This window comes from Heterocephalus glaber, unplaced genomic scaffold (assembly GCF_053883595.1).
Source record: "Heterocephalus glaber isolate CG9 unplaced genomic scaffold, H.glaber_assembly_v1.0 deba00001444, whole genome shotgun sequence".
Taxonomy (NCBI): Eukaryota; Metazoa; Chordata; class Mammalia; order Rodentia; family Bathyergidae; genus Heterocephalus; species Heterocephalus glaber.
Genome location: NW_028258297.1, coordinates 7,411,549 through 7,436,700, shown reverse-complemented (window position 1 = coordinate 7,436,700; position 25,152 = coordinate 7,411,549). Strand labels below are relative to the sequence as shown.

The following is a 25,152-nucleotide window of genomic DNA, read 5'->3' as shown; positions in this document are numbered from 1 at the left end:
CGGGGAAAGTTTCCTGACACTGGATCCTCGAACTGAATTTCAAAACTTTGAAGAGAATACATCAGGGGTGGCAAACCTATGGCATGAGTGCCACAGACAGCCACTTGTTATCAGTGAAAGCTCTAAAAGGTCTGCCATCACTGGAACACAGATAAGGGCAGCAAGGAGAACCTAGACAAAGGGGCTGTGCAAAAGGACCAAGGTGATAGAGGCTTTTATCCAAAGATCTGCAGCCAGCTCTAAGTGGCTCATAACCAGGGAACACACAAGGCACGCAGAGGGTAGCTGCAGGAGAGTTTCTGGGTACCCAGGGCCACGACTGAGCAAGCCACGGGGAACAAAGAGGGCCTTTCATTTTGTACAGTTTCACTGAGTTACACATTACACACCATAATATTTGTCTGTGTGATGTGTAAAATGGAATGGCTTTTAGTAAATTTAGAGCTGTGTAACCATCATGACAATCCAGTTTTGGGAGATTTCAGCCACCCCTGAAAGATCCCTTGTGCTCAAGGTGACAACTGATTCGCTTCCTGCCTCCACAAATGCGCCTTCCTGCTCGAAGCAGAAAGAAAGAAAGGAAGAAAGAAAACATACCTGATCAGAGTTCTGTTTTGAAAACTGCTCGGGGCTGCGCAAGGTGGTTAGCCAGAGCAAAGGCTAAAGGATGCCTCCGTCACTACTTCCCACAGCGGAGAGCCTTTCTGTATGAATCCTCTTTCTTCCTGGCTACGTTGGAACTTGCACGAGATGCTTTTCATTAGCAACATCTGACTGGTCCAAGCAGCAGATCAGAAGTTAGTGCCACTAATGAGGGCGATGATGCGCCCTATCACCGGAAACGGGCATGTTTAGATTGCTTTACCGTCCATGGAAGAACAGGCCCTGGCAATTGAGTTTGTTTTGTAAGGCTGATGTTCTTGTTTTGCACCCATTTTGGGATATCAGGGTGTATTAAGTATGTGGCTGACTTGGCTTCCCTGCAGCACCCTATCTTTTCAGGGACAGAGGTTGCAGAATTGCCAAGGATTTTAAAAGCTTATCACCTTGCTTTATATGAGTCCTGGGGGCTGAAAACAGTGTCCTCTTTTGGGGTAGTGCCCATGTTTATGGTGGGGACTGCCACCTGTGCAGGCCTCTCTGCGTGTGCCAGTGAATACATTCCTTCAAGTGGGCATTGATGAGCACCCACCAGCCAGCTTTATCCACCCAGAAATGATGTCACCATGGCAACCACCATTGTTCCGGAAACACACAATCTCTCAGTTCCTTTAACTGAGACTGCAAAATCCCTACTTACATGGCTTTTGTTCCTTCCAATAACTTGCTGGGAGGTAGATCTGCCAATAGAAAGAACAAAAATTATGATTTATGGGCCCATTTCTGAACCCCCCAAATAACTGTCAACAGAAAACCCAACAGAATCAATCCTACCCAACACCTCTCAAATTTCACTCTGCCTAAAGGACACCTCAGAGTTGGTCCAGCCCAAGCCAGTAAGAAACATTCTGAAAAATAATGAAATCTGTGCAGCCATGGTGATGGATGTTGCTGTGTACTTACTACAGTCCTAGCTGGGTTGCTGGTAGCTAGAGAGCTGCAGGTTTGGCAAAACCTTGAGTCTTAAACTAGAAGCCAGGAGCTCAGGTGGCCAAATCACAGGGTATTTGATATGCTGGGGCTTCCTGCTCCTCCAAGGTAGTTTGGTTTCCTGAGAAACATTGGATTCATTCAATAGTATGGCTATGTCACTACACCCTGATCTACACTCTAACCTCTCTAGGACACAAGTTTCTCATCTGTCAAGGCAAATAACAATGCACACTTCAAGAGTTAATTTTCAGGAATTAACAATGACCTTGAAACTGAAAGTGCTTTACAAATTGCAAAGCCCCTCTTACATGTTATATTAGCTTTCATCACTCCAGCCGCTGTGACCGAGGTACAAAAGGGTGGTCTCTCAGGATCCGAGCCTTCCCCAGGTCTTAGCAGCTCATCAGAGCCGAGGGTCTTCAGTTATCTCCACCCATCAACGTCTACCCAACGTTCTAAGTCTGGTCCAAGAACACACTTCCCTCGGCCTAGGGCCAGGGGCCAGCAGAGAATCGACCTGGGTTCCTATCCCAGCTCTGCCCTTTAGTTATCCCACACTAGGACAGACACTGGTCCCCTGGCTGCCTCAGGCGCCACTTTGGGAAGAAGGTCAGTGTTAGGGTTGGAGTCAAAACTTCCAAAGGGCTCCTGTGGCGAGAGGCGGGGGTTTGGAAGGTGGTGAGATCGGGGGCGCTCCTCTCACAGCTGCCTGTGCTGGTGGAGGTGGGGCCGAGGGAGGAAGTAGGTCACTGGGGGTGGCCTTTGAAGGGGGTGTCTCCTCAGACTCTTCCTGCTCTCACTGCTTCTTGGTTGCCTGGGATTGGAGAGATGTCCTTGTCACAGTGTTCTGCCTCAGAGCCAGCTGTGCACGGACTGAAGTCTCTGAAACCGTGAGTCAAAATCAACCTCTCCTCCTTCAGGCAGTGTATGTGAGGGATTCGATCCAGCAACAGAAGCTGACAGTACTGTAGAGAGGCACCTCCCCGTGCCAGGTCCTTAATAGTGGCCATGACCCTGTCCTCCCAGTTGCTCTGTCCTTTGTGCCAGCACTGAGATTGCTACCCAGCCTGGGACATTTTGAGGGCTCTCTCCGTGCCTTGCAAGGTGCCAGTAGTTCCACTGAGTGCAGCCCCCGTCCTCGGCGCGACCCAGCCTCGCAGGGTCCCTGTCCCTCTGCCCAGTGTGGGTGCAGGTCTCCAGCCCGGTGCCCAGCGGGGTCCCGGCGCCCCTTCCTCCTCCACGGACGTCACTGAACCTTGGGCAACCTCGTGCCAGGCTACCCGCAACAGCTGGGGCTGCAGGTTCCCCGCCTAGGGCGTGCGGGGAGGAGGCGGTTGGCGCTGCCAACTCACAGCTGGCCGGCAGGAGGCGCGGAGGAGGCCACCGAGGCCCCAGGGCGCAGGCGGAAGCCGGCTAAACCCAGCCCGCCGTCGTCGCCGCTGCAAAACGCTGGGCCGGCCCTGTTGTGGCGTCGGAATTGTCCTCGAGGTCCCTGGGGGACCCAGTGCCTGGAGCACAGTGCGCACGCGGTGAATTATTTGGAGAAGAAGGCCCACCCTGGCCCAGCCGGGGCTCCAGCCTAAACTGGGTCACCCACCCGTCCCTTGGGGGCTTAGGAAATAACTGGGGGAGGCGACATGGAGGTGGGTGATAGTCTACCTTTTGGCACTGAACTATATCCCTACCCTTTTAAATTTTTTTGTTTTATTGATTGATGCAGTTCTGGGGATTGGCCCTGGGAGTACTGAGCTAAGTCTTTTGGTTGGTTGGTTGATTTTTGGTATTGGGAATTCGAACTCAGGATCTTGCTTTTGCCAGGCAGGTGCGGCACCACTGAGCTACATCTCCGGCCCTTATTTTGTTTTTGAAGATCTCACAATGTATTTCAGGCTGATCTTGAACTCACTATGTACCCTCGACTGGCCTCGAGCCACGGTGATCCTCGTGCCTCAGCCTCCTAAGGAACTAAGCCCCTCCTTTTGTTGTTGTTGTTGCGAAGCCCTTTTTAAAAATTTTTTTTTTTTATTTCAGGCCGGCTGTCACTTAAATTGCCCAGCCAGGGCTCGAATTTAGATCCTCTTGTCTAAGCCTAGAGGGTAGCTGGGATTCCAGGCCTATGGCACCACACCCAATCCAATTTACATTCTTGGGTGGGGGGGTACTGGGGATTGAACTCAGGACCTTGCGCTTGCAAGGCAGGCGCCCAATTTACATTCTTTTTTTTTTTTTTTTCCCAATTTACATTCTAAAACATACTGGTAGAGAGAATCAACAGGATGGGGTGAGAGGGGAGCCGAACTAGGAGGCTGCAGGGGAATCAGTTGCTGGTGGCCAGGATTTAATGAGAGGCAGTGGAAACAGAAAGAAGTGGAAATAATTGAGACAGATTTGGAGAAGTAAAGGGACTCCCTGGTGGAGTGAACAGTGAGGGATGGACAGGGAGAAATGAGCAGGAAGTTCCTGAGTGGTTGGGAGAGCCATGCACTAAAATGGGGAAGCTGGCAGAAAAATAGGTTTGGGGAAGAGGATGAAGTGTTCCACTTGGGAGTTTACACTTCGAAGTGAAGTTGTCAGCCAGACCCATGGGTACTCGGGTCTGGAGCTCAGATGATGAACCGGGCTGGAGGGAAAATTGAGGCACAAAGATGGTATCTACAGCGCTAAGCCTGAAAGACATCAGTTAAGGTGAAAGTAAGGAGAAAGGAGGGCTCAGGACACAGCCAGGGGTGGGGGCGTGGGGGACACCAACACCTAAAGTCGGGGGGGGGGCTGCTGTGGAGAGAGGGCTGCCCAGAGGTAGGAGGATACCGAGAGGGACCTAGGAAAGGACACTGTTTCATGTCATCAGTTCTGCCAGTTGTCTCTGAGAGAAGAAAGGTACATACAGCTGCCTTGGAGAAGCTGCACGGGACTTGTCAAATGGGCTGTTGGGGGGAAGGGAGACAAGGGAGAGCCCAGGCTGGCCTCAACTCGCAGCAATCCTCCTGTGTCAGCCTCCTTGAGTGCTGTGATCACAGTTGTGTACCACCACGCCTGATTGCCCTTTTTATTTTGAAACAGTGTCTTGCTAAATTGCTCGGGAGGGATTTGAACTTGTTATCCTGCTGCAGCCTCTCAAAGTGCTGGAATTATAGGCATGAGCCCCCATACCCAGCTACCATCACTTCCGAATTAAATTTTGAGTTCATTTGTTATATAAATTGTTTATAAACTGTAGGTAGTTGGGGAATAAAATAGTATGTGTTTTTTCCCTTCTACATTGTAATTGCTGAGATAAGGAATGCCAGGAGACTTGAATAATTCCTATCAGTATTTTTCAATATCACAATTGAACTCTTTGTTCTGAGACACACCCTAATTTCTTCTTACAGGAAGTGGCAGTTCTGTGGTGAGGGAACAGGAGGCTTGATTTTAGCTGTGGAATTACAACTAAATTAGCTAAACAGCCTCTTCTGGTGAGAACTAAGTAGGCACAACTCTCTCCTGGAGAGGAATTTGTTACCATGGTGATGGTAGATCTCTCTGGTTAGGGTGCTCAAAGCATAGTTAGGGTGCTCTTCCCATAGGATGCTCTTCCCCAGTCCTCTCTGCCCTAACCCTCTGTGGTTCAGCACTGGCCACCTGATGTGGTCAACATGGTGCCTTGTGATATGAGAGGCCTCCTGCCATGGTCACAGCAGGGCTAATGAAGCAGAGATTCCTGAGGTCCAGTGGGGGCCTCAGAAATTAGGTGGTAAATGTTAGCAGTTCATAGTTATGAACTCTTTCAAGTAATATTTTATGCCCCAAATCCTAGCATTCCTGGAACAATGGGGAAAGGCCCTGAGAGTGTATTGTAATGGCTTTGACTTCCGTGGTGGACACATTCATGGCTTCCATCTTCGGAGCTCCAATCACAGGCTAAGGAGTTTGGTTATAAAGTCAGGCATTGGCTTTGACGTCGCATAACAGAGCAGTGAATGTGCCTGGCTCTGCAGTTGCCACTGTTGCTGCCAAGGTGAACAGATGTCTTTTCAATCCCCTCAAAACTGATTGAAAACAAAGTACTGTGTGGCAGTTTCACACGTTCCTGATTTCTTTCTTTCTTTCTTTTTTTTTTTTTCAGTACCTGGGATCGAACTCAGGACCTTGCTCTTGTGAGGCAGGCATGGTGCCACTGAGCTAAATCCCTGGCCCAACGCTCCTGATTTCTTGATATGATAGTTCACGTTTTATTAGTTTGACAGATTATGGTTACACGCTAATTAATTTCAAATACATATATTCCACCAGCCTCTTGATCCACCCTTTATGCTAAGCTTTAGGAGAAGTAAGGTTACAAGTTTCCAAACTTAAGGAATAAAGCTTTTATGGCTTCACTGGCAAAACTAAGGAGATTTTCCCTTTTATCCACGCACCCCTGGCTAACTTTATTTTATTTATTTATTTATTTATTTTTTTGGTATCAGGGATCGAACTCGGGTCCTTGTGCTTTCGGGGACAGGCAGCAGCACCACTGAGCTAAATCCCCAGCCCTGGCTAGCTTTATTTTAGAATTTCAAACCTATTGGAACGCAGAGGACCCCATACCATTTCCCACGGTCTGTTTATCTCTATTTTAGCAAGCGCCTTCTAAGAAAGACACACTTTGCATAACTCAAGAAACTTGACCTTAACCCAGTGTCACCGCCTAATGAGTCTTTAGGTTCTTTCCGAGCATCAACTATGGATCATCTCACACTGCTGTGGACTCTTTCTCCTTAAGTGACCCGAATATTGTGTTGGTGAGTCTGGGAAAGTTTTTGGCAGAATGTCTTCATTTAGATTTCTCTGGTTATTTGTAATCAAATTCAGGTTAAACCATGGATTACATCTTAAAGTAGACTTGAGACAAAACCTCACCATTGTCCTTTGGTGGGGTTATTGAATGAAAAAATATCCGGATGTAGATTTTAGGTCTGTTATGCTCAGTCTAAAACTGGATAAACAGTGCTCACAGGTAATCCCAGCACACTGGGAGACTGAGGCAGGAGGATAAAAAGTTTTATGTAACTGAGTTCAAAAGTCCTAGGTTCAAGGTGGGGGATGTAGCTCAACTGCACAGCATCTGCCCGGTAAGCATGAGGTCCTGAGTTCAATCCCTAGTACCAAAAAAAAATAATCCCAGCACTGGGGAGGCTGAAGCAGGAGGTCAACCTGAGTTAGATACCAAGACCTTATCTCACAAAACAAAACAAAACAAACAAAAAAACTGAAAAGAAGAGAGAGAGAGCCAAGAGGAGTGAAGGAGGAAAGGAGAGGGCAGTGTTCTGTAGGCTCCCCTGAATCCACACGTCCTGCCAGGTGTGGATCAACTCCTCTCTGCCTCAGCGGCACTGTGTCCAGAGTCAGAGTGAGCCTCTCTTCCACAGGTCAGCTTTGTGATCCGCCTCATTGCTGGCCTGCTGCCAACTCCCTGCCTCCATCAGGGACCCTGAACCTCTTATCCTCTGTGATCTGATCCGTGGCCAGGATGAGTTCCTCTCCCTGGGAAGGGATAAGCGCCTCTAGTTCCTTTTACTCCATCCATCCCTGTGGATCAACCTGCTGCTACCTCTACACCTGCAGTGAGTGCAAGGACCAAGTGGACAGGCGCTGGTGCTACACAGTCTGTAAGGTAGGCGCCAGGTCATGGGCAGGAGGGGAGGGTCCTGCAGGTCCCCATGCTATGAGGGGTGACACAGAAACATTACCTAGACTCATCGGGTGGGACAGCCTGGTCTCCTGTTGAGTGGCAGAGCTGAAGAGGTAATTGTTGATCTATAAAAAGCCCACCTGTAATCCAAGTGCTTCATCAGCTGAGCCAGGAGGAAACAAGTTCAAGACCAGCCTGGACTGCATAGTGACACCCTGTCTCAAGAAAAATAAAAGAAAGAAAGAAAAGCTTTCCTAACTCAACCTATTCAATGCTGAGATCCTGAGAGTTCACCTGCACCTCTGATGTTTTTCCCCAGGATTATGGCTTGTGTGTCTTCTGCTATCACAGTAAACACCATGACCACCCGATGGAGAAACTGGGTCTCAGCTTAGATGATGACCCCAGAAACCAGCAGGCTGCGGCCACCCAGAGCCCAGAACAATCTCACCGCCTGAGCAACCAGCACTGCATCCAATCCCTGGCCCATGCCTGCCAGTGCTGTGATGCTACCTGCTCCCTGCCCTCCTGCCACAAGATGAGTCAGATTGTACAGCACACCAAGGGCTGCAAATGGAAAACCAATGGCAGGTGCCCCATCTGCAAGCAGCTGATTGCTCTCTGCTGTTACCATGCCAAGCACTGCCAGGAGAACAAGTGCCCTGTGCCATTCTGCCTCAACATCACGTGAAAGCGCAGCCAACAGCAGCTGCAACACAGGCTCCAGCAGGCCCAGATGCTGTGCAGGAGGATGGCCAGCATGCAGCGCACTGGTGTGGTGGGGCAGCAACAGGGCCTGCCCTCCCCAACTCCTGCCACTCCAACCACACCAACGGGCCAACAGCCAGCAACTCTGCAAGTGCTAGGCTCATTCCATGGAGCAGCAGGCCAGGTGACCCTTGAGCCCTCTTTCAGGCTGCTCGGCTACTACTTCCAGGGCCCCGACCTGCCACTGTAGAAATGGCAGTGCAGATTCAGACAGCAGCTGAGACACTTGGTTAAATTTTCCAAAGGCCAATACAGTACCTAATGGCCCATGGCTCCCATGGCCCCCATGGGTATGAACCCACCTCCCATGACCAGAGGCCCAGTGGGCATCTGGAGCCAGGGCTAGGGCCCCTGGCAATACAGCAGCAGCACCCTGGGCCCAAGGAGGACTGCCTCAGCCCCGGCAACTCCAGTCCAGTGTGCTAAGGCCAACCATGATCTCTGTGGCCCAACACTGGCTGCCGTTGAACATGGCTCCACAGCCAGGGTTGGGTCAGGTAGGTGTGAGCCCACTCAAACCAGGCACTGAGTCTCAAGCCTTACAAACCCTCCTGTGGACTTGGGCCTCCCAGGTCTCCCCCACAGCAGCAAACCCTTGTGCCCACCCCATGAGTGTTGGCTACACTCACGACACAGTGGGCTGCCAAGTCTGCCAACTCATTCACAGTCTCTCACAGAGCACCCTAGACATACACGAGAGACCTCCTAGTATTCCAGGAACAAGAGTTATTTTCTCTTAATATTTTTTGTTTTGAAAACAATTTTTTGGAATCTTTCTTAGCCTAAAAGATAATTTTCCTTGGAACACATAAGAACTGTGAAGTAGCCGTTTGACCTTTCAAGCAAACTTGCAAGATGAGCCTGAGGGATGGTAGAATACTAAGAATATATTTTGGGGGGCCGGGGATTTCGCTCAGTGGTTTCGCCACCTTCTGCGCAAGCACAACGACCGAGTTCGATCCCTGGTACTAAAAAAAAAAAAAGAATATATTTTTGCTCTGACTGCTTCCCCAGCCTTCGTTCCCCATGTGTGTGATTTGAGTGTGCACTGAAGGAGGGCTGAGGTCATGTCTGAAGGCTCCATAGGCTTCAGCCTTGCACTTCTAATAGGTTTTGTTTTTGTTATTTATTTATTTATTTCTATTTATTTATTTTTTGGTACCGGGGATCAAACTCAGGTCCTTGCACTTGCGAGGCAGGCAGCGGAACCACTGAGCTAAATCCCTGGCCTTATTTTTATTTTTAAATTCATAAAAGTACATAATAGTTATTACTAGTGCAATAGTTGACATCTTTCCCTATTTTGCTTACTTTATGGGAGAGTTTAAAAATTTTCTAAAACCAAAGGACAAAAGTAGTTAATATTACTCTGAAAAGAAATGTTATATATATAATATGTTAAAATCTCAGTTCCTCTTCTCTGGGTGCAAAAATGTTCGTTCTTTTTTTTTTTTTTTTGTACCGGGATCAAACTCGGGTCCTTGCGCTTGCACAGCAGGTGGCGAAACCACTGAGCTAAATCCCTGGCCCAAATGTTCATTCTTTTAAAAATATTTTTTAAAATTCCTCTCCTCCCCTGAAGACTTTTGTGCTACAGAAAATTTTCTCTTCCACAAGTCACAGCTTAAAATTTGAGTATTAAAATGAGTTGTAAAAGTAAAGAAAAAAATGACTTTCACAAAATCTATAGGGCCAGTTGCCAAACTGACGTATCATATACTGTAGTTTCTGTTTCTGGAAAGAATTTTCTTCATTATCTTTACATTTAATAGGAAGAAAATGAATAAGAGGGTAAGAAAGGATTGGGTGGGATGATTTTAACACTCAAGTGTCCTTGGGTTTCTCCTTGCTTGCTTTCTTCCTCCTCCCCCGCTACCGGTTGTGAATAAACTGTGTGAGACACACAGAGGCTCTGACTCACTTCTTCAGGGTGCATCTTGGTCCCAGACAACGCTGGTGTAAGAGCTTCTTGCTTAGGAGTCTGAGGAAAAAGGAAAGAGCCCACAGCCACCTTAATTGTTGCATGTAATCAATTCCCAAATGCACTTAGGTGAATTTGTCCCAAGTTCAGGGAAACCCAAGTCCAGTTCTCCAAGTACCAGCCAGATGTCAAGGTGGAAGCCACATCAGCCATTTCACACCTTGACACAGGACCTTGCTCTGTGCTCCTCTGAGTGACGTCAAGCTCTGATCACCCTCAGCTCCCAGGAAGGCCAGGGCGCACCCTGGACTGTCATCCTGCCCAGTCACAAGAGGCTCCTTGCAAACCAGCACCAAGGTGAGGACAGTGCGCTCCTCTCCCCGGTACACTAACTGTCACCTGAGGGATCCGGGGAAGGAAAATGTGTGCAGATAAATCCTAGACAGCTGAGATGAGCTCACGAGAGCAGTGTGTACTGAGTGTGAGCACAGTGTGAACACTGCAGAGACTGTGAGCAGGGTTCAGCACAAGAGCACTGCTACCAGTGGCATTGGCATCAGCTGCCCTCCTGCCTGGCCCTTGTTGTTCTCAGGGCAACACAGGAAGCACAGGTCCATGCCAGGCCTGCAGGACAGAGCACAGGAACAGGACACAGCCCTGCCCTGGGGCAGCTGCAGGTGCACTGGGCAGAGACATGAAGGGCAGCAGTGAGCATCTGTGCCTGCAGATGGCCATCCGATAGCCAGCTAGACTCGGGGGCCAGGACTGACCAAGCCCCAAAGGGCCATAGAGAAAATTCCATTCCCTCTCTAAGCAGCTTTTCCCAGATCTCATACCACTGCCTCTGGATGAACACAGCTGGGTTGAAGGCTCAGAGCAGCATGTTCTCACTGGGATGTGTCCTCTCTCGATGTAGTGGCTATGTTTGTGGTGGGGACTGCAACCTGTGCAGACCTCTCTGCCTGTGCCAGTAAATACATTCCTCCAAGTGGGCATTGATGAGCACCCGCCAGCCAGCTTTATCCACCCAGAAACAGCATTACCATGGCAACCACCATTGTTCCGGAAGCACACAGTCTCTCTGTTCCTTTAACTGAGATTTCAGAATTCTAGTTACATGTCTCCTGTTCCTTCCAAGAGCTTTCTAGGAGGTAGATCTGTCAGTAGAAAGGACAAAAATTATTATTTACCACCTACACCCTCAAAATAATTGTAAAAAACCCAGAATGCATCAGTTGGAATTTTAGAACAGAATGAACCTCACTCAGCTACCTCCCAGTTTCGATTCTGCCTAAAGGCCTCCTCACAGTTGGTCCACCCCAACCCAGAAGAAACATTTAAAATAATAATAATTAACACGGCAGTGCCATGGTGATGGTTGTTGCTAGGCAACAGTCGTTGTAATTGGAGAGGGATGGATTTGACAAAGCCTTGTGTCTTCACGTAGGAACACTTTCTCTGGACTTGGTAAAGCATTTGTGCATCAGAGGATGAGAAATAAATCCAACTAAAATTCAAGGGCCCTCTCCCTCAGTGAAATTCCTTGGAGTCCAGCGCCGTAGGCATTCTGAGACAGCCCCTCTCAGGGGAAGGATAATTTAGCTGCATCCACAGTGAGTCCAGGCTGCTCTGCCACTTGGGCCACATGACCCAGGAGATCTGATACCAGCAGACAGGGACGTTGTTGGGAGGCTCCATCAGGTCCCCACTGTGGAATCCCATCAGAGGCCCTTAGCATTTTAGATAATGACTCTCCATTTGAGAAAGAGCTTCTGGGCTCCTGCTGGCCTTTAGTGGAAGGAACACAAAGTCAATGTGCAAATTGAGCTGCCCCCCCCACCGTGAGGTCATCTGACCACTGAAGCACTAAAACTGAACCTGCACAGCCACAGCCCATCATCAAGTGGGTGTGCTGTGTATGTGATCCGGCTGAGCAGATCCCAAAGTCACAAGAAGTTGCATGTACAAATGGTGCGAGTGCTCACAATTCCTCCTCTTGCTATACCACTTTCTGTCCCTGACATGTATCTGTGGCTTCACAGCACAGTACCTTATGATCAGTTGACGAAGGAAAAGAAACAGGTCCTGGCTTACAGATGGTTCTGCACGTTACACAGCCCCACCTGATAGTGGACAGCTGCAGCACTACAGCCCTTTGCAGGTCATTCCTGAAGGACAGTGGTGAAGGGAAACCTTCAGATTGCCCAGACTGTGAGCTGTGCAGTTGGTTGTACATTTTGCTTGGAAGTAAAAATGGCCAGGTGTGTGACTATATACCTATTCATGGGCTAACCAATGTGCCAGCTGGATGGTCTGAGACTTAGAAGGAATATGATTGGAAAATTGGTAACAAAGACATTTGGGGAAGGGATATTGTAGTAGATTAACTAATGGTCAACTTAGAACACCCAGCTGAACTGAGTCAGCGTGGTTCTGGGCGAGGAAGACCCACCTGAGAATCACTGCCAATGGCATAAAAGGAGAACTGGAGGGGAAGATTGTGTGCTGTTGATTTTCTTGGAGAAGCTTGCCATGGCTAGTTTTCCTGATATAAACTTGGCTGTTCGCACCATCAGAGGAGCTCGTGTCCTCCCTGTCACTGGGAATGGCTGCTGTTCTCTTCAGAGGAGCTCTGATCTTCCCCTTGAGCATCACTTCCTGGCTCCAGTGCAGATCCCTCAGCCTGGTGACACAGATCCTTCACCTCATCAGCTCAGACCTTCTAGCTTCCACTACTGGCCTTTAGCCCTTCGCAGTGCAGATCCTCGATACAGACTTGCATGAGACATAGCCATGGGCTCTAGGCCTTTAGCTGAACTTGTGTGGGATACTGCTGTGGGATACAGGCATTCAGCTAGATCCTTTGGGTCTCCAGTGTGGGGACAGATCTCTTGCACTCCTCTGCATTTGACTTTTTGGGTGAAAATTATAAAATAATTCTATAAGTTATGTGTCCTGTATTAAATCTAATCCCTTTCAAACCCGGACTACAACAGATATCTCAGAATATGTGTAAAGGAGTTAAAGATACCTGTGGGTATCAGTTAAGCTCTGTCCTCTATCGTAATCATTGCCTAATGGCTTTTCAACAATATGGCTATGGTGGCAGCAATGGAGGTGACACATTGGCTCAGGCACACGGACTTCCACTGACCGAGCCTGACCTGGTGCCAATCTGCCCGCAGCATAGATCAACCCTGAGCCCCCAGTGTGGACCTATTCCCCAGGTTGATCAACCTGTGGCCTGGTAGCAGGTGGATTATATTGGGCTTTTTCTATTGTGGAAGGGGCAGCATTTTTCCTTACTGGAATAAACACTTATTCTGGGTATGGACTTGCCTTCCCAGCGTGTAACACTTCCGCCAAAACTACCATCTGTGGATTTTCAGAATGTCTCATCCACCATCATGGTATTCCACAAAGCATAGCTTCTGAACAAGGAACATAAGTCAAGGCCAAAGAAGTGCGACGTGGTCTTACCATGTTGGCCATCACCCACAGCAGCTACACTGATGGATCAGTGGAATGGCCTTGTGCAGATGCAGCTACAGCATCAGCTAGGTGACAATATCTTGCAGGGCTGGAGCAAAGTTCTCCAGAAAGCTGTATATGCTCCAAATCAATGTCCGATATGTGGTACTATTTCTCCCATAACCAGGATCCATGGGTGTAGGAATCAAGAGGTAGAAATGAGAACAATACCACTGTCCAGTTCCCCAGTGACCCACTGGGAAAGTTTTTACTTCCTCTTCCCGTAGACTTATGCTCTCCTGGCCTAGAAGTCTTACATCCAGGGGGCAGAATGCATCTTGTGGGTGGCACAACAATTCCTTTGAAATGGAAGTTAAGACTTCCCCTGGTTTTGCCTCTGAGCCAGCCTGCTAAAAGGGGAGTCACAGTGTTGGCAGGGATGAGTGAGCCAGACCACCAAGAAGTTGAACTGCTCCCCGACAATGGAGTCCATTAGGGCATTGCCTCATATTACCATGGCCCATTATGAAGGTCCCTGGAAACTAAAACAATGCAATCTAGTCAAAATGGCAAATGGTCCAGATTCTTCTAGCTATGGGTTAGCCTGTGTCTTGGTCATTTTCCTCATTGCTGGGACAAATACCCAAAATCCACAACTTAAAGAAGAAAGGTATATTTTGGCCTATGTTTTTAGTCTATAGCTGGCTGGCTACAAGATATGAAGGGATAGTGGAAGGGCCTGGGTGGAGGAAAGCTGCTCACATTATGGTGGCCAGGAAGCAGAGAGTGAAGGGAGGAGCCAGGTAGGGGGAGACGCCTGTCCAGCTCACAACCTTGAGGCCTGCCTCTTCTGGCCAGACCCCCCTTCCTGACAGAATGTCAGCTCCAGCACCTCTATGATTTCATCTTTTTTCAAAAGCCCCGCCTATGAGTGTGAGGACTAGGGGGTCATCTAGATGTCAATCGAAGCACTCCTCATGAATAGAACCAAGACACATTGAGGTGGTTCCTAAAGGTCAAAGGAATATACAATGCAAAAGACAGTTATAAATACCAGCTAGGACCACATGACCAGTTACAAAGGCAAAAATTGCAATTTTCATGGGTATTTCTCTTTCAGTTTGTTAATATGCTGTGCTTACATATGCACGCACTGGTACCTCAGTTCACGAACTTAATTTGATTCTGGGGAAGATGGCCATGTTTGTGTTTGTCACCAATGCAGAGTTCACTAGTGGAAGCAAAATTTTGCAGAATGTTTCTGTTCACAAACAGAACAGAGGCATTGCTATATATGAAGCAGGTGTCTTTGTTTTCTTTCTTGTATGACTATACTATGATTGAATTAATATCAGCACTGGAATATTGTTATTTCCACATTATAATATTTAAATTGTATAATTTCAGGAGAAGTCTGTTACAAAAAAAATTTGCCTCCTATTCTGGGAAAGGAATTAGAGTGTTTCTAGTTTTATTTATTTATTTATTAATTATTTATTTATTGGTACCGGGGATCGAACTCAGGACCTTGTGCTTTTGAGGCAGGCGCCGGAACCACTGAGCTAAATCCCCGGCCCTGTTTCTAGTTTTATACAGGATGGTTGGATCATGTTAGAATTTTGAACTTGCTGTTATCTTTATTTGGAGGCTAGAAGGGTTTAAGGAGAGGTGTTATGCTGTCAAATTGACAAGGGGTGCGCTGTGACCTTTGATGGAGATTGTCAACCTGACAGGATTGAGAAGCACATAGCAGATGAGCAGAGCGCGTCTGTGAGGTGTCTACACAGATGACGGTCACAGGCAGCAAACTGAGGGCAAGACAAGGCCTGATTGTAAGGAAAGGGGAACAGGAGGAGGAAAGCCTGTAGCCAATATTGGGGAAGTTCCATTCCACTCATCACTTACTACTGTCATTGTGCGTGGATGTCACACTCCAGCTCCTTCAGCCTCTCAGTGTGGACTCAACCAGCAACTCTCCACAGAGCTTCAGGCCTCAGTCTCAGACTGGTGATGCGTCCTCATCTCTCCTCTTCTGGGGCTTCCAGCTTCTGGGACAGAGCAGCTGCTGGATCCCCTGGCTGTGCAGGGTGCAGCAAGCCTCTGTAGGCTGCCCTGGCCTGGTCTGTCAGCCCGGGTCATAAATTCCCTGGCATAATCTTACATATATTTATAAAAATATTCATAATATATGTCCCTATTGACTGTATTCTTCTCGAGGACCCTAACCACTACACTCAATGAGTTTGTTATGAGGAAAGAACAATGATGTTGAAATGGAAAGTGCTTTACAAATTGCAAAGCACTGCTTAAATGTTGTATTAGTTTTCATCACTCCAGCCACTGTGACCAAGGAGAAAAGTGTGACCTCTCAAGATCAAATACATTCCTGATTCCTAGCAGCTAATTAGAGCAGGGGTGTTCAGTTATCTCCACCCTGAAATTCCATAGAAGTTTCCAAGCCTGGTTCTCACAGCCCAGGGGCCTGGGCCAGGAGAGAAACATCATTTAATTTTTACACAACCCTAAAATAGAACTGGTTCCCTGGCTGCTTCGGCCACAGCTTTGGGAAGAAGGGCAGTGTTAGGGTTGAAGTCAAAACCATCTCCCAGGGGCCAGGGATTTAGCTCAGTGGTTTCGCTGCCTGCTTCGCAAGCGCGAGGACCCGAGTTCAATCCCCGGTACCAAAAACCAAACAAACAAAAAAACACCATCTCCCAAAGAGAGGCGGGGGTTTCGAAGGTGGTGAGATCCTGCAGCGCGCTGACCTCACAGCTGCCTGAGCTGGTGGAGGTGGGGCCAAGGGAGGAAGTAGGTCACTGGGGATGGCCTGTGAAGGGGGTGTCTCCTCAGACTCTTCCTCCTCTCACTGTCTCCTGGCCACCAGGGATTGAGCAACTCTCTTTATCCACCACTCTTTGTGCCCATTGGAGCCTTCGAACCATGGGCTGAAACTCTGAGTCAAAATCAAATTTTCCCCCACATGCTGTGTCATGTATGTGGTCCCAGGCAGGAAAAGCTGACCAATCCAGGTGGAACTGCACCTCACCACCGGGTGCTCAGTTGAGGTGCTCCTGTTTTCACCAAGCCGGGGGACTTTGAGAGCCCTCTGGGTCCCAGCCCGGTGCCCACGGCCCTTGGTGTGACCCAGAACAGGAATGTCCCCTCCCTAGGCCCCAGCCCAACCCTGTTCTCAAGGTCTGAGTCCCTCTCCCTCTTTCAGGTTAATGCGCTAGGGATTCAAGGGACCCCAACAGGAGGGAGTGAGGTGGAGGCAGTGGATGGGCAAGGCCTCCTTACCTTCTCTCTTGTCCCCTCCTCTGCCTGTCCCTTTCTGCTCGATGATGCCCTGGGAAGACAAAGAGGCCATGCTGTCACGCGTGTCACAGAGCAAGAGGTCCCTGGGGAACCCAGTGTCTGGAGCAAGTGCTCAAGTGGTGAATTATTTGGAGAATAACACCCACCCTGGCCCTGCCAGAACTCCGGTCTCAGCTGGGTCACCCACTCGGTCCCCGGGGCCTCCAAAATAACTGGGGGAGGAAACATGGAAGTGGGCAATGGAGAGACAAATCCAGGCTGCAGTCCTTTTAGGAGAGAACTAAGTAGGCACAACTCTCTCCTGGAGAGGAATTTGTTACCATGGTGACGGTAGATTTCTCTGGTGAGGGTGCTCAAAGCATCTTTTCTCACAGTCCCCTCTGCCCCAACCCTCTGTGGTTCAGCACTGGACACCCGATGTGGTCAACACAGTGCCTGAGAGGCCTCCTACCATGGCCATGGCCGGGCTAGTGAAATGGAGATTCCTGAGGTCCAGAGGGGGCCTTGGGAATTAGGTGATAAATGTTAGCAGTTCATAGTTGTGAGCTCTTTCAAGTAATAGTTCATGCCAAAAATCCTAGCATCCCTGGACCAATGGGGAAAGGCCCTGAGGGTGTATTGTGATGGCTTTGATTTCCATGGTGGACACATTCATGGCTTCCATTTTAGGAGCTCCAATCACAGGCTGCGGAGGTTGGTTATAAGGTCAGACATTGGCTTTGCTGAAGAATCACAAGAGCAGCAAACATGCCTGTCCCTGTGCCCAATTGCATAGATATTAGTCTTACCCCCAAATGATCAAAAAGTGTGGATTAGCCAAATGTGGTGACCCAGGCCTGTAATCCAGCACTTGGGAAGCTGAAGCAGGAGAATCACAAGTTTGAGGCCAGCCTGGACCATACAGTGTCACTCTGTTGCAAGAAGTAAAATAAAATAGATACTGGGCTATGTGGCAGTTTCATTCAGGTTCCTTATTTTTTCAAGTTTTATTTTATCAGTTTAATGGGTTTATCAATATGTGCTAATTTCAAGCGCAGTACATTTACATTGTCAATTTCTTATTGCAGCTGCAGTCTTTGCTTTAATGCTTATGAGAACTGATAGTTGTTACAAGTTTCCAACTTCATGAACAAAAATTTTACTGCTTCAGCAATAAGGACTAAGGAGATTTTTGCTTTTATCCCTCCAACCCCCACTAATGTTCCATTAAAACTGCAAACCTAGGACAAAGCTGCTCATCACTTCCTATGTTTTTTAAAATCTCTATTTTACCAAGTATGTGCTAAGAAAGAAAACGTACTCAGCATAACCAATCGATGGTTTTTTTTAGTTTTGTTTTGTTTTGGTGTTTGTGGACTTTTGCACTGTACTACATCCACAGTACTTTCTCTAGTTTTTAGTTAGGGTCTCCCTAACTGCTGGGTTGCCCAGGCAGAGCTCCAACTTGCCATCTTCCTGCCTCGGCCTCCCAGAGTGCAAGGCTTACAAGCCCGTGCACCATACCTAGCTCACACTACAGTTTTTTTGTTTCGTTTTGTTTTGTTTTTTAGCGAGGAAAGATTTATTTCTTTTGTATATCCATTTATTGGTACATTTTAGGTGTACAATATAATAACATTCATCATTGGAGATTTGCACCTCACACTACAGGTTTGAATCCAGGAAACTTGACCTTAACCCAGCATCACCCCTTAACATCTGGTCCTCAGATTCCAGTCACAGGTGAAGAATCCTTCTGAGTTGCTGTGTCTCCTCATTCTCCTTCCATTATGGACAGTTCCAGCCTCTTCTTAAATGACACAAGCAATTTGTTGATGAGCTCAGAGCGTTATTGTTCAGAATGTCTCACTTTAGATTTGTCAGATTGGTCTCTTGTAATCAGGTTCAGGTTAAGACATGGATACATCTCATGTAGATTTGAGACAAAATGTCCACTGTACATGCGCTGGACCGGAGCCTGGCCATTCTTCTTTGGAAGGCCTGATTCCATGGGGTAGAAGAGGTCAGAAGATGTGTGTGTCAGGTGGATTATACTCAGTCTCCGAGAGAGCTGAGATGGGTGAAGGAGGAAAGGAGAAGGTGGTGTGGTGAAGCTGCCCGTGTCCCGTTGGGTGACACCAACTCCTTTCTGTCTCAGCCACACTGTGGTCCAGAGTCAGAGTGAGCCTCTCCTCCACAGGTCGTCTTTGTGATCCAACTCCCTGCCTCCATCAGGGACTCTGACCCTCTCATCCCTGTGATCTGATCCGTGGCCAGGATGAGTTCCTCTCCCTTGGAAGGGACAAATGCCTCTAGTTCCCTTCACTCCATCCATCCCTGTGGGTCCACCTGCCGCTACCTCTACACCTGCAGTGAGTGCAATGGCCTAGTGGACAGGTGATGGCGCTGCACAGACTGCCAGGTAGGTGCCAGGTCATGGGCAGGAGGGGAGGGTCCTGCAGGACCCCACGTTATAAGGGGTGACAGAAACATTACTTAGACTCATCAGGTGGGCAGCTGGTCTCCTGTTGAGCAGCAGAGGTGAAGAGGAAGTGTATTTCTATGAAAAGGAGTTTTTCTAACCCCAACATGGTGGCTCACACCAGTAATCCTAGCACTCAGTTGCCTGAGGCAGGAGGACCACAAGTTTGAAGCCAGTCTTGAGAGCTAGCCCAAGGACACCTTGGACTATGTAATGAGACCTTGTCTCAAACAAATAAATGAAGACAATAGGAACTTTTCTAGGCCAGGCAGAGTATCTCAAATGGTTTCCACAATTACGTCCTGAGAGTCCACCCACACCTCTTATGTGTTTCCCCAGGATTATGACTTGTGTGTCTCCTGCTATCACACAAAAGCCATGACCACCCGATGGAGAAACTGGGCCTGGGCTTAGATGATGACAGCAGCAACCAGCAGGGTTTGGCCACCCAGAGCCCAGGAGACTCTCACCACCTGAGCATCCAGCGCTGCAACCAGTCGCTGGTTCATGCCTACCAGTGCTGTGATGGTGCCTGCTCCCTGCCCTCCTGCAAGAAGATGAAACGGGTTGTACAGCACACCAAGGGCTGCAAACGGAAAACCAATGGCAGGTGCCCCATCTGCAAGCAGCTGATTGCTCTCTGCTGTTACCATGCCAAGCACTGCTGAAGAACAAGTGCCCTACACTGTTCTGCCTCAACATCAAGCAAAAGCTCCGGCAACAGCAGCTGCATCACAGGCTCCAGCAGGCCCAGATGCTGCGCACTGGTGTGGTGGGGCATCAACAGGGCCTGCCCTCCCCCACTCCCACTACTCCAACCGCACCGACTGGCCAACAGCCAGCAACCCTACAGATGCCCCAGCTCTTCCCTTCCAGTACCAGCTCTGATGACCCTCCAAGTTCAGCATAGGCTACTCAGCTACCCCACACTCTGCTGCAGGTTACAGCAATAGACGTCACAATGCAGATTCAGAAACAGTACAGAGCCAAATGGCCCAGGTGCAAATTTATCAAGGCCAATTTTGCACCAGAGGCCCAAGATGACTCCCATTGCTCCCATGGGCTTGAACCCACCTCCTATGACCAAGGGTCACATTGGGCATCAGGAGGCAGGGGTAAATCCTACAGAAATGCAGCAGCAGCAAGGCCAATCCAGGTTGCCAAGGCCAGGCATGATATCAGTGGCCCAATACGGGCAGTCCTTGAACATGGCTCCACAGCCAGAATTGGGCCAGGTAGGTGTGAGCCCACTCAAACCAGGCACTGTCTCAACAAGCCTTACAAAACCTCCTGTGGACTCTCAGGCCTCCCAACTCTCCCCTACAGCAGCAACAGATCCTTACTATCCTTCACGCCAACGCCCAGCTATTGGCTGCATTCATAAAGCAGCAGGATCCAAGTATCCCAACTGTAATCCATAGCCTGTTACTGGACAGCCTGGCACGGCCCAGGGACACCCAGGGCTGCAGCCACCAGCCATGCCAGGTCAGCAGGGTGTCCACTCCAGTTCAGCCATGCAGAACATGAATCCCATGCAGGCAGGTGTGCAGAAGGTCTGGCCTGGCCTGGCCCAGCAGCAGCCTCAGCAGCAACTCCAACTGCCCATGCAAGGGATGAGCCCCCAGGTGCAGCCAATGAACATGAATCACAGCAGTGTGTCTTCCCAGTTCTGGGACATGTTGAGACAACAGCACATGATTCGACAGCAGCAGCAGCAGCGGATGCAGCATCACATGCAGCAGATACAACAAGGGAACATGGGACAGATGGGGCAGCTTCCCCCGGCCTTGGGAGCAGAGGTAAGAGCCAGTCTGCAGGCCTATCAGGAGCAACTCCTCCAGCAGCAATGGCGTCCCCGGCTCAGATGAGGTCCCCTCATGAGCCCCAGCAGCACATGCTCCCAAGCCAAGCCCAGTCCCCACACCTCCAACTTGATCTCAGCTCTCTCTCCAATCAAATTCGCTTTCCCCAGCCTGTCCCTTCTCCAAGGCCACAGGTGACCCCCCGCCCCAGCGTGTCTCTAACCCTCAGAATGCAGCTTCAGCCTTCATACCACGTTTCCCCACAGACCACTTCCCCACATCCTGGTCCGGCTACCGCCCAAACCACCAACCACATGGACCGAGGGCATTTTGCCAACCCAGGCCAGAATACAATGTTCTCTCAGCTCACTAGCCCTCTAGCATGACAAAGCTTCATGGTGCACTATTTTCTCTTAACTAGATTTATTTGTACTAACAACAATTTTTTAGAATCTTTTGTAGCCTAAAAACGTTTTTCCTTGGAATATGTAAGAACTGTGTAGTAGATTTCAAGCAAACTTGAAACTTTTGCTTTTTAAGCAAACATTTGAGGTTCCAAGCAAACTTGCAAGATGAACCTGAGGGATGGTAGAATACTAAGAATACATTTTTGCTCTGGCTGCTTCCCCAGCCTTTGTTCCCTGTGTATATGTGGTTCAAGTATGCACTGGAGAAGGCTGAGGTCTGAAGCCCCTATGCACTCCTCCCTTGCACTTCCAATACGTTCCTAGTTTTTTAAATTAATGCAGATATGTAATATTAATAGTTATTTTGTGGTGCAGGTTTTGACACATTTCCCCATTTTCCTCACATTATGGAAGAGTTAATATTTGTTCTTAAAACCATGAGACAAAAATGCCTAATATTACTTTAAAATTACATTCCACAGGGCCAGGGATGTAGCTCAGTGACACAGCGCCTGCCTGGCAACTGTGAGATTCTGAGTTCGATCTCGGTACAAAAAAAAAAAAAAATGAAGGCCGGGGATTTAGCTCAGTGGTTTTGGCACCTTCCTCGCAAATGCAAGGACCCAAGTTCGATCCCTGGTACCAAAAAAAAAAAAGAAAATGATATTCTACACATATAAACATGTTAAATATCAGCTTTTTCCTCTGAGTACAATGATCGATCTTTGTGGGGGAAGGGGTTCCTGGGGTTTGAACACAGAGCTTTCACACAGAGCTACCTCCCTGGCCATTTAATTACTTTGTTTTGACAGAGTTTCTCTAAGTTGCTCAGTTGCTGGCCTCTAACTTGCAGTTCTTCTGCCTCAGCCTTCAAGGGTGTGGGATTACTGACATGTACCTCTACGCCTGGCTAAGATGTTCAGTCTTTTTATTTTTATTTTTTTTTAATTTCAGTGATGAACAGGGGAAACAAATTCCGCTTTCCTTCCTGCAAGTCAACTTTGTGCTCCAGACAGTTTTCTATTCCATAAACTAGATCATGAACCTTCAAGTATTAAAATAATTTGCACATGTAGACAGAAAAACAATTTCAAAATGGGCAGCAGCCAAATTAATGTGTTGTATATTGTACTTTGTACTTCCTGAAAAATTTATTTTAGTTATTTTTACATGTAAGACAGGAAAAAATGAAAAAGAGGGTAAGAAATGAATTTGGTGGGATGTTTTACCTGGAAAGTGGCTTCCTGGAGTCTCCTCTTTGCTTGCTTTCTTCCTCCTCACCCTGCCTACCCCCACCACACAATTTCTGTAGAGTTTAAAATAGAAACCAAAAACCATCACCTATTGTTAATCATGGAGTAAAGCTGATTACTTCTACCTGGGAACTTTGGATCACTATATAGCCTCATAGCCTGTTCAATAAGTTTCTTATTACCTATTGTCAAATAAACTGTGTGAGGCACACTCCTGGTCTTTGTCTCATTCCTTGAGTGCACATGTACCCTATAATGTCAGCGTCAGTGCCTAATGCTTAGGAAACAGAGGAACAGAAAAAACATTAGCTGACAGCCACCTTAGCTGTTACATACAATGAATTCCCAAATAGTTCAGGGAAAAACAGTCCAGTACTCCCAGTAAAACCCAGATGCCAAGCCCTAAGTCAAAGTAGCCATTTAATCCCTTGATAAGGACAGAATCATCTTCTGTGCTCCTCTGAGTGACGTCAAACTCTGATCACCCTCAGCTCCCAGGGAGGCCAGGGCGCACCCTGGACTGTCATCCTGCCCAGTCACAAGAGGCTCCTTGCAAACCAGCACCAAGGCCAGGACAGTGCACTCCTCTCCCCGGTACACTAACTGTCACCTGAGGGATCCGGGGAAGGAAAATGTGTGCAGATAAATCCTAGACAGCTGAGATGAGCTCACGAGAGCAGTGTGTACTGAGTGTGAGCACAGTGTGAACACTGCAGAGACTGTGAGCAGGGTTCAGCACAAGAGCACTGCTACCGAGCAGCATTGCCATCAACTGCCCGCCTGCCTGGCCCTTGTTCTCAGGGCAACACAGAGAGCACAGGTCCATGCCAGGCCTGCAGGACAGCACAGGAACAGGACGCAGCCCTGCCCTGGAGCTGCCAGCTGGGCCTCAAGGCAGCCAGGTCTAACAGAATGACGCTTAAGGAAGACAAAGAGCAAGTGACAAGTGCAAGCAAGACAGAGCAAGCGCTGAGTGACAAGGATGCAGGAGGCCTGGGAGAAGGCTGGCTGGGAGGGGCCTGGGGAAGGGTTCAGGAGAGCAGAGCAGGGAAGCTGTGCCTGGAGGGAGCTGGTGGGGTGGGGCAGAGAGGCGAGGAGGAGCTCAGCCCAGAACAGCAAAGAACTGGACCCTGGTGGGGGCAGCTGCAGGTGCAGGTGCACCGGGCAGGGACCTCATAAAGGGCAGCAGTGAGCGCCTGTGCCTGCAGAAGGCCAGGCTGTGCAGCCTGCTGGACTCAGGCCCAGGACTGACTGAGCCCCAAAGGGACCTAGGGAGAATTTCATTCCTTTTCTGAGCACCCCTTCCCAGATCTCATAGCTCACTGCCTCTGGCTGAACACAGCTGGGTTGAAGGCTCAGAGCAGAGCATTCTCCCTGCAGTGTTGCAAGGAGGAAGCAGAAACAGAAATATTAAATGGAAAGTGAGAAACAAGGCCCTATCTCAAAAAATCACCACAAAGTTGTAGAACTGACTTTGGATGTAACTCAGTGGCAGGGCTATTGCCTAGTATGTTGAAGACCCTGGGTTCAGTTGCCACCACCTCAAAACAAAACAAATAAGTGAACAGATTTGAAGAGAGGGATTTTCAAATTACCCAACTAATGGAAAAGAAAATAGACAAAAAGGAAAAGTAGTACCAAAGAATAGGTAGAAAATGAAACAACAAGGCAGGTGTGATTACACCTGGAATCCCAATGCTCAGGAGCCTGAGCCAGGAGGATCACGGTGAGTCCAGGGACAGCCTGGGCTACTTAGTGAGACCATGTCTCAAAAAGCAAAAGAAGGGCCGGGGATTTAGCTCAGTGGTTTCGATGCCTGCTGTGCAAGCACAAGGACCCAAGTTCGATCCCCAGTACCAAAAAAAAAAAAAAAAAAAAGCAAAAGAAAGAAAGAGAATCGAACAATAAAATGTTCAATTTAAATTGAAATATAATGACAATTACAGTAAATGTTCTGCACACTCCAATTAATGGGTAGATGTTGCCACGTACAATGGCACATGCTGAAATCTCAGTTACTCAGAAGGCTCTGGCAGGAGTATTTCAAGTTCAAAACCTGCCTAGCATCTGTGAAACCCCTGGATTCCATCTCCAGTTCCACACACAAAGGAAGATAAACATTCAAGCTGTGGAAAGAGTGGTCAGTTTAGGGCTGGGGTTTTAGCTCAGTGGTTCCGCTGCTTGCCTCTCAAGCTCAAGGTCCCGAGTTCGATCCCCAGTACCAAAAAAAAAAGAGTGGTCATTTGTATAGCACTTGCCCAACATGCTTGAGGCTTTGTATTTTATCTCCATCACCCTCCACCTCCACAAAAAAGGAAAGGTAGATTTAATTTTTAAGAAGATAAATCCCAACTATGTGCACCCAATACAAAATCTACTTTAAAGAAACAGGTTGATGTTAAAAGAAAACTGAAGAAGAAATATTGATATCCGAAAAAGTATACCTCAAAATGAAGGACATCATGAGGGATAGAGAGGGATATTTCCTCATCATAAAGATGTCAGTTC

General features: G+C 48.3%; 2 long non-coding RNA genes and 2 pseudogenes across 8 annotated transcripts in view; 2 read left to right on the top strand and 2 right to left on the bottom strand.

Moving 5' to 3' along the window:
- Positions 1 to 504: 504 nt before the first annotated feature.
- On the bottom strand, positions 505 to 2,349 carry LOC110349303 (uncharacterized). The gene is made up of 3 exons (XR_002395166.2): positions 1,564 to 2,349; positions 1,301 to 1,340; positions 505 to 774 (listed from the first exon to the last, which is right to left on the bottom strand). It is a non-coding gene; the product is annotated as an uncharacterized LOC110349303 (long non-coding RNA).
- Positions 2,350 to 2,359: 10 nt separating this feature from the next.
- LOC110349365 (histone acetyltransferase p300-like) lies at positions 2,360 to 22,839 on the top strand (annotated as a pseudogene). The gene is made up of 3 exons (XR_015452269.1): positions 2,360 to 2,483; positions 18,901 to 19,122; positions 19,522 to 22,839. The product of XR_015452269.1 is annotated as a histone acetyltransferase p300-like (transcript).
- Positions 4,359 to 10,714, top strand: LOC110349366 (histone acetyltransferase p300-like; annotated as a pseudogene). The gene is made up of 2 exons (XR_015452268.1): positions 4,359 to 7,228; positions 7,566 to 10,714. The product of XR_015452268.1 is annotated as a histone acetyltransferase p300-like (transcript).
- The window catches only part of LOC110349367 (uncharacterized), a 33,806-nt gene continuing 18,506 nt past the window's right edge, over positions 9,853 to 25,152 (bottom strand). Inside the window, exons 5-8 of one of the 5 annotated variants that reach the window (XR_015452270.1) lie at positions 16,704 to 16,752; positions 15,312 to 15,454; positions 10,772 to 11,092; positions 9,853 to 9,995 (exon numbers count right to left, since the gene is read on the bottom strand). This is a non-coding gene — a long non-coding RNA (uncharacterized LOC110349367). Of the gene's footprint in view, positions 9,996 to 10,771; positions 11,093 to 15,017; positions 15,215 to 15,311; positions 15,455 to 16,703; positions 16,753 to 25,152 lie in introns of those variants that run through there. The other 4 variants (XR_015452274.1, XR_015452271.1, XR_015452272.1 and 1 more) reach the window with 4 other exon arrangements.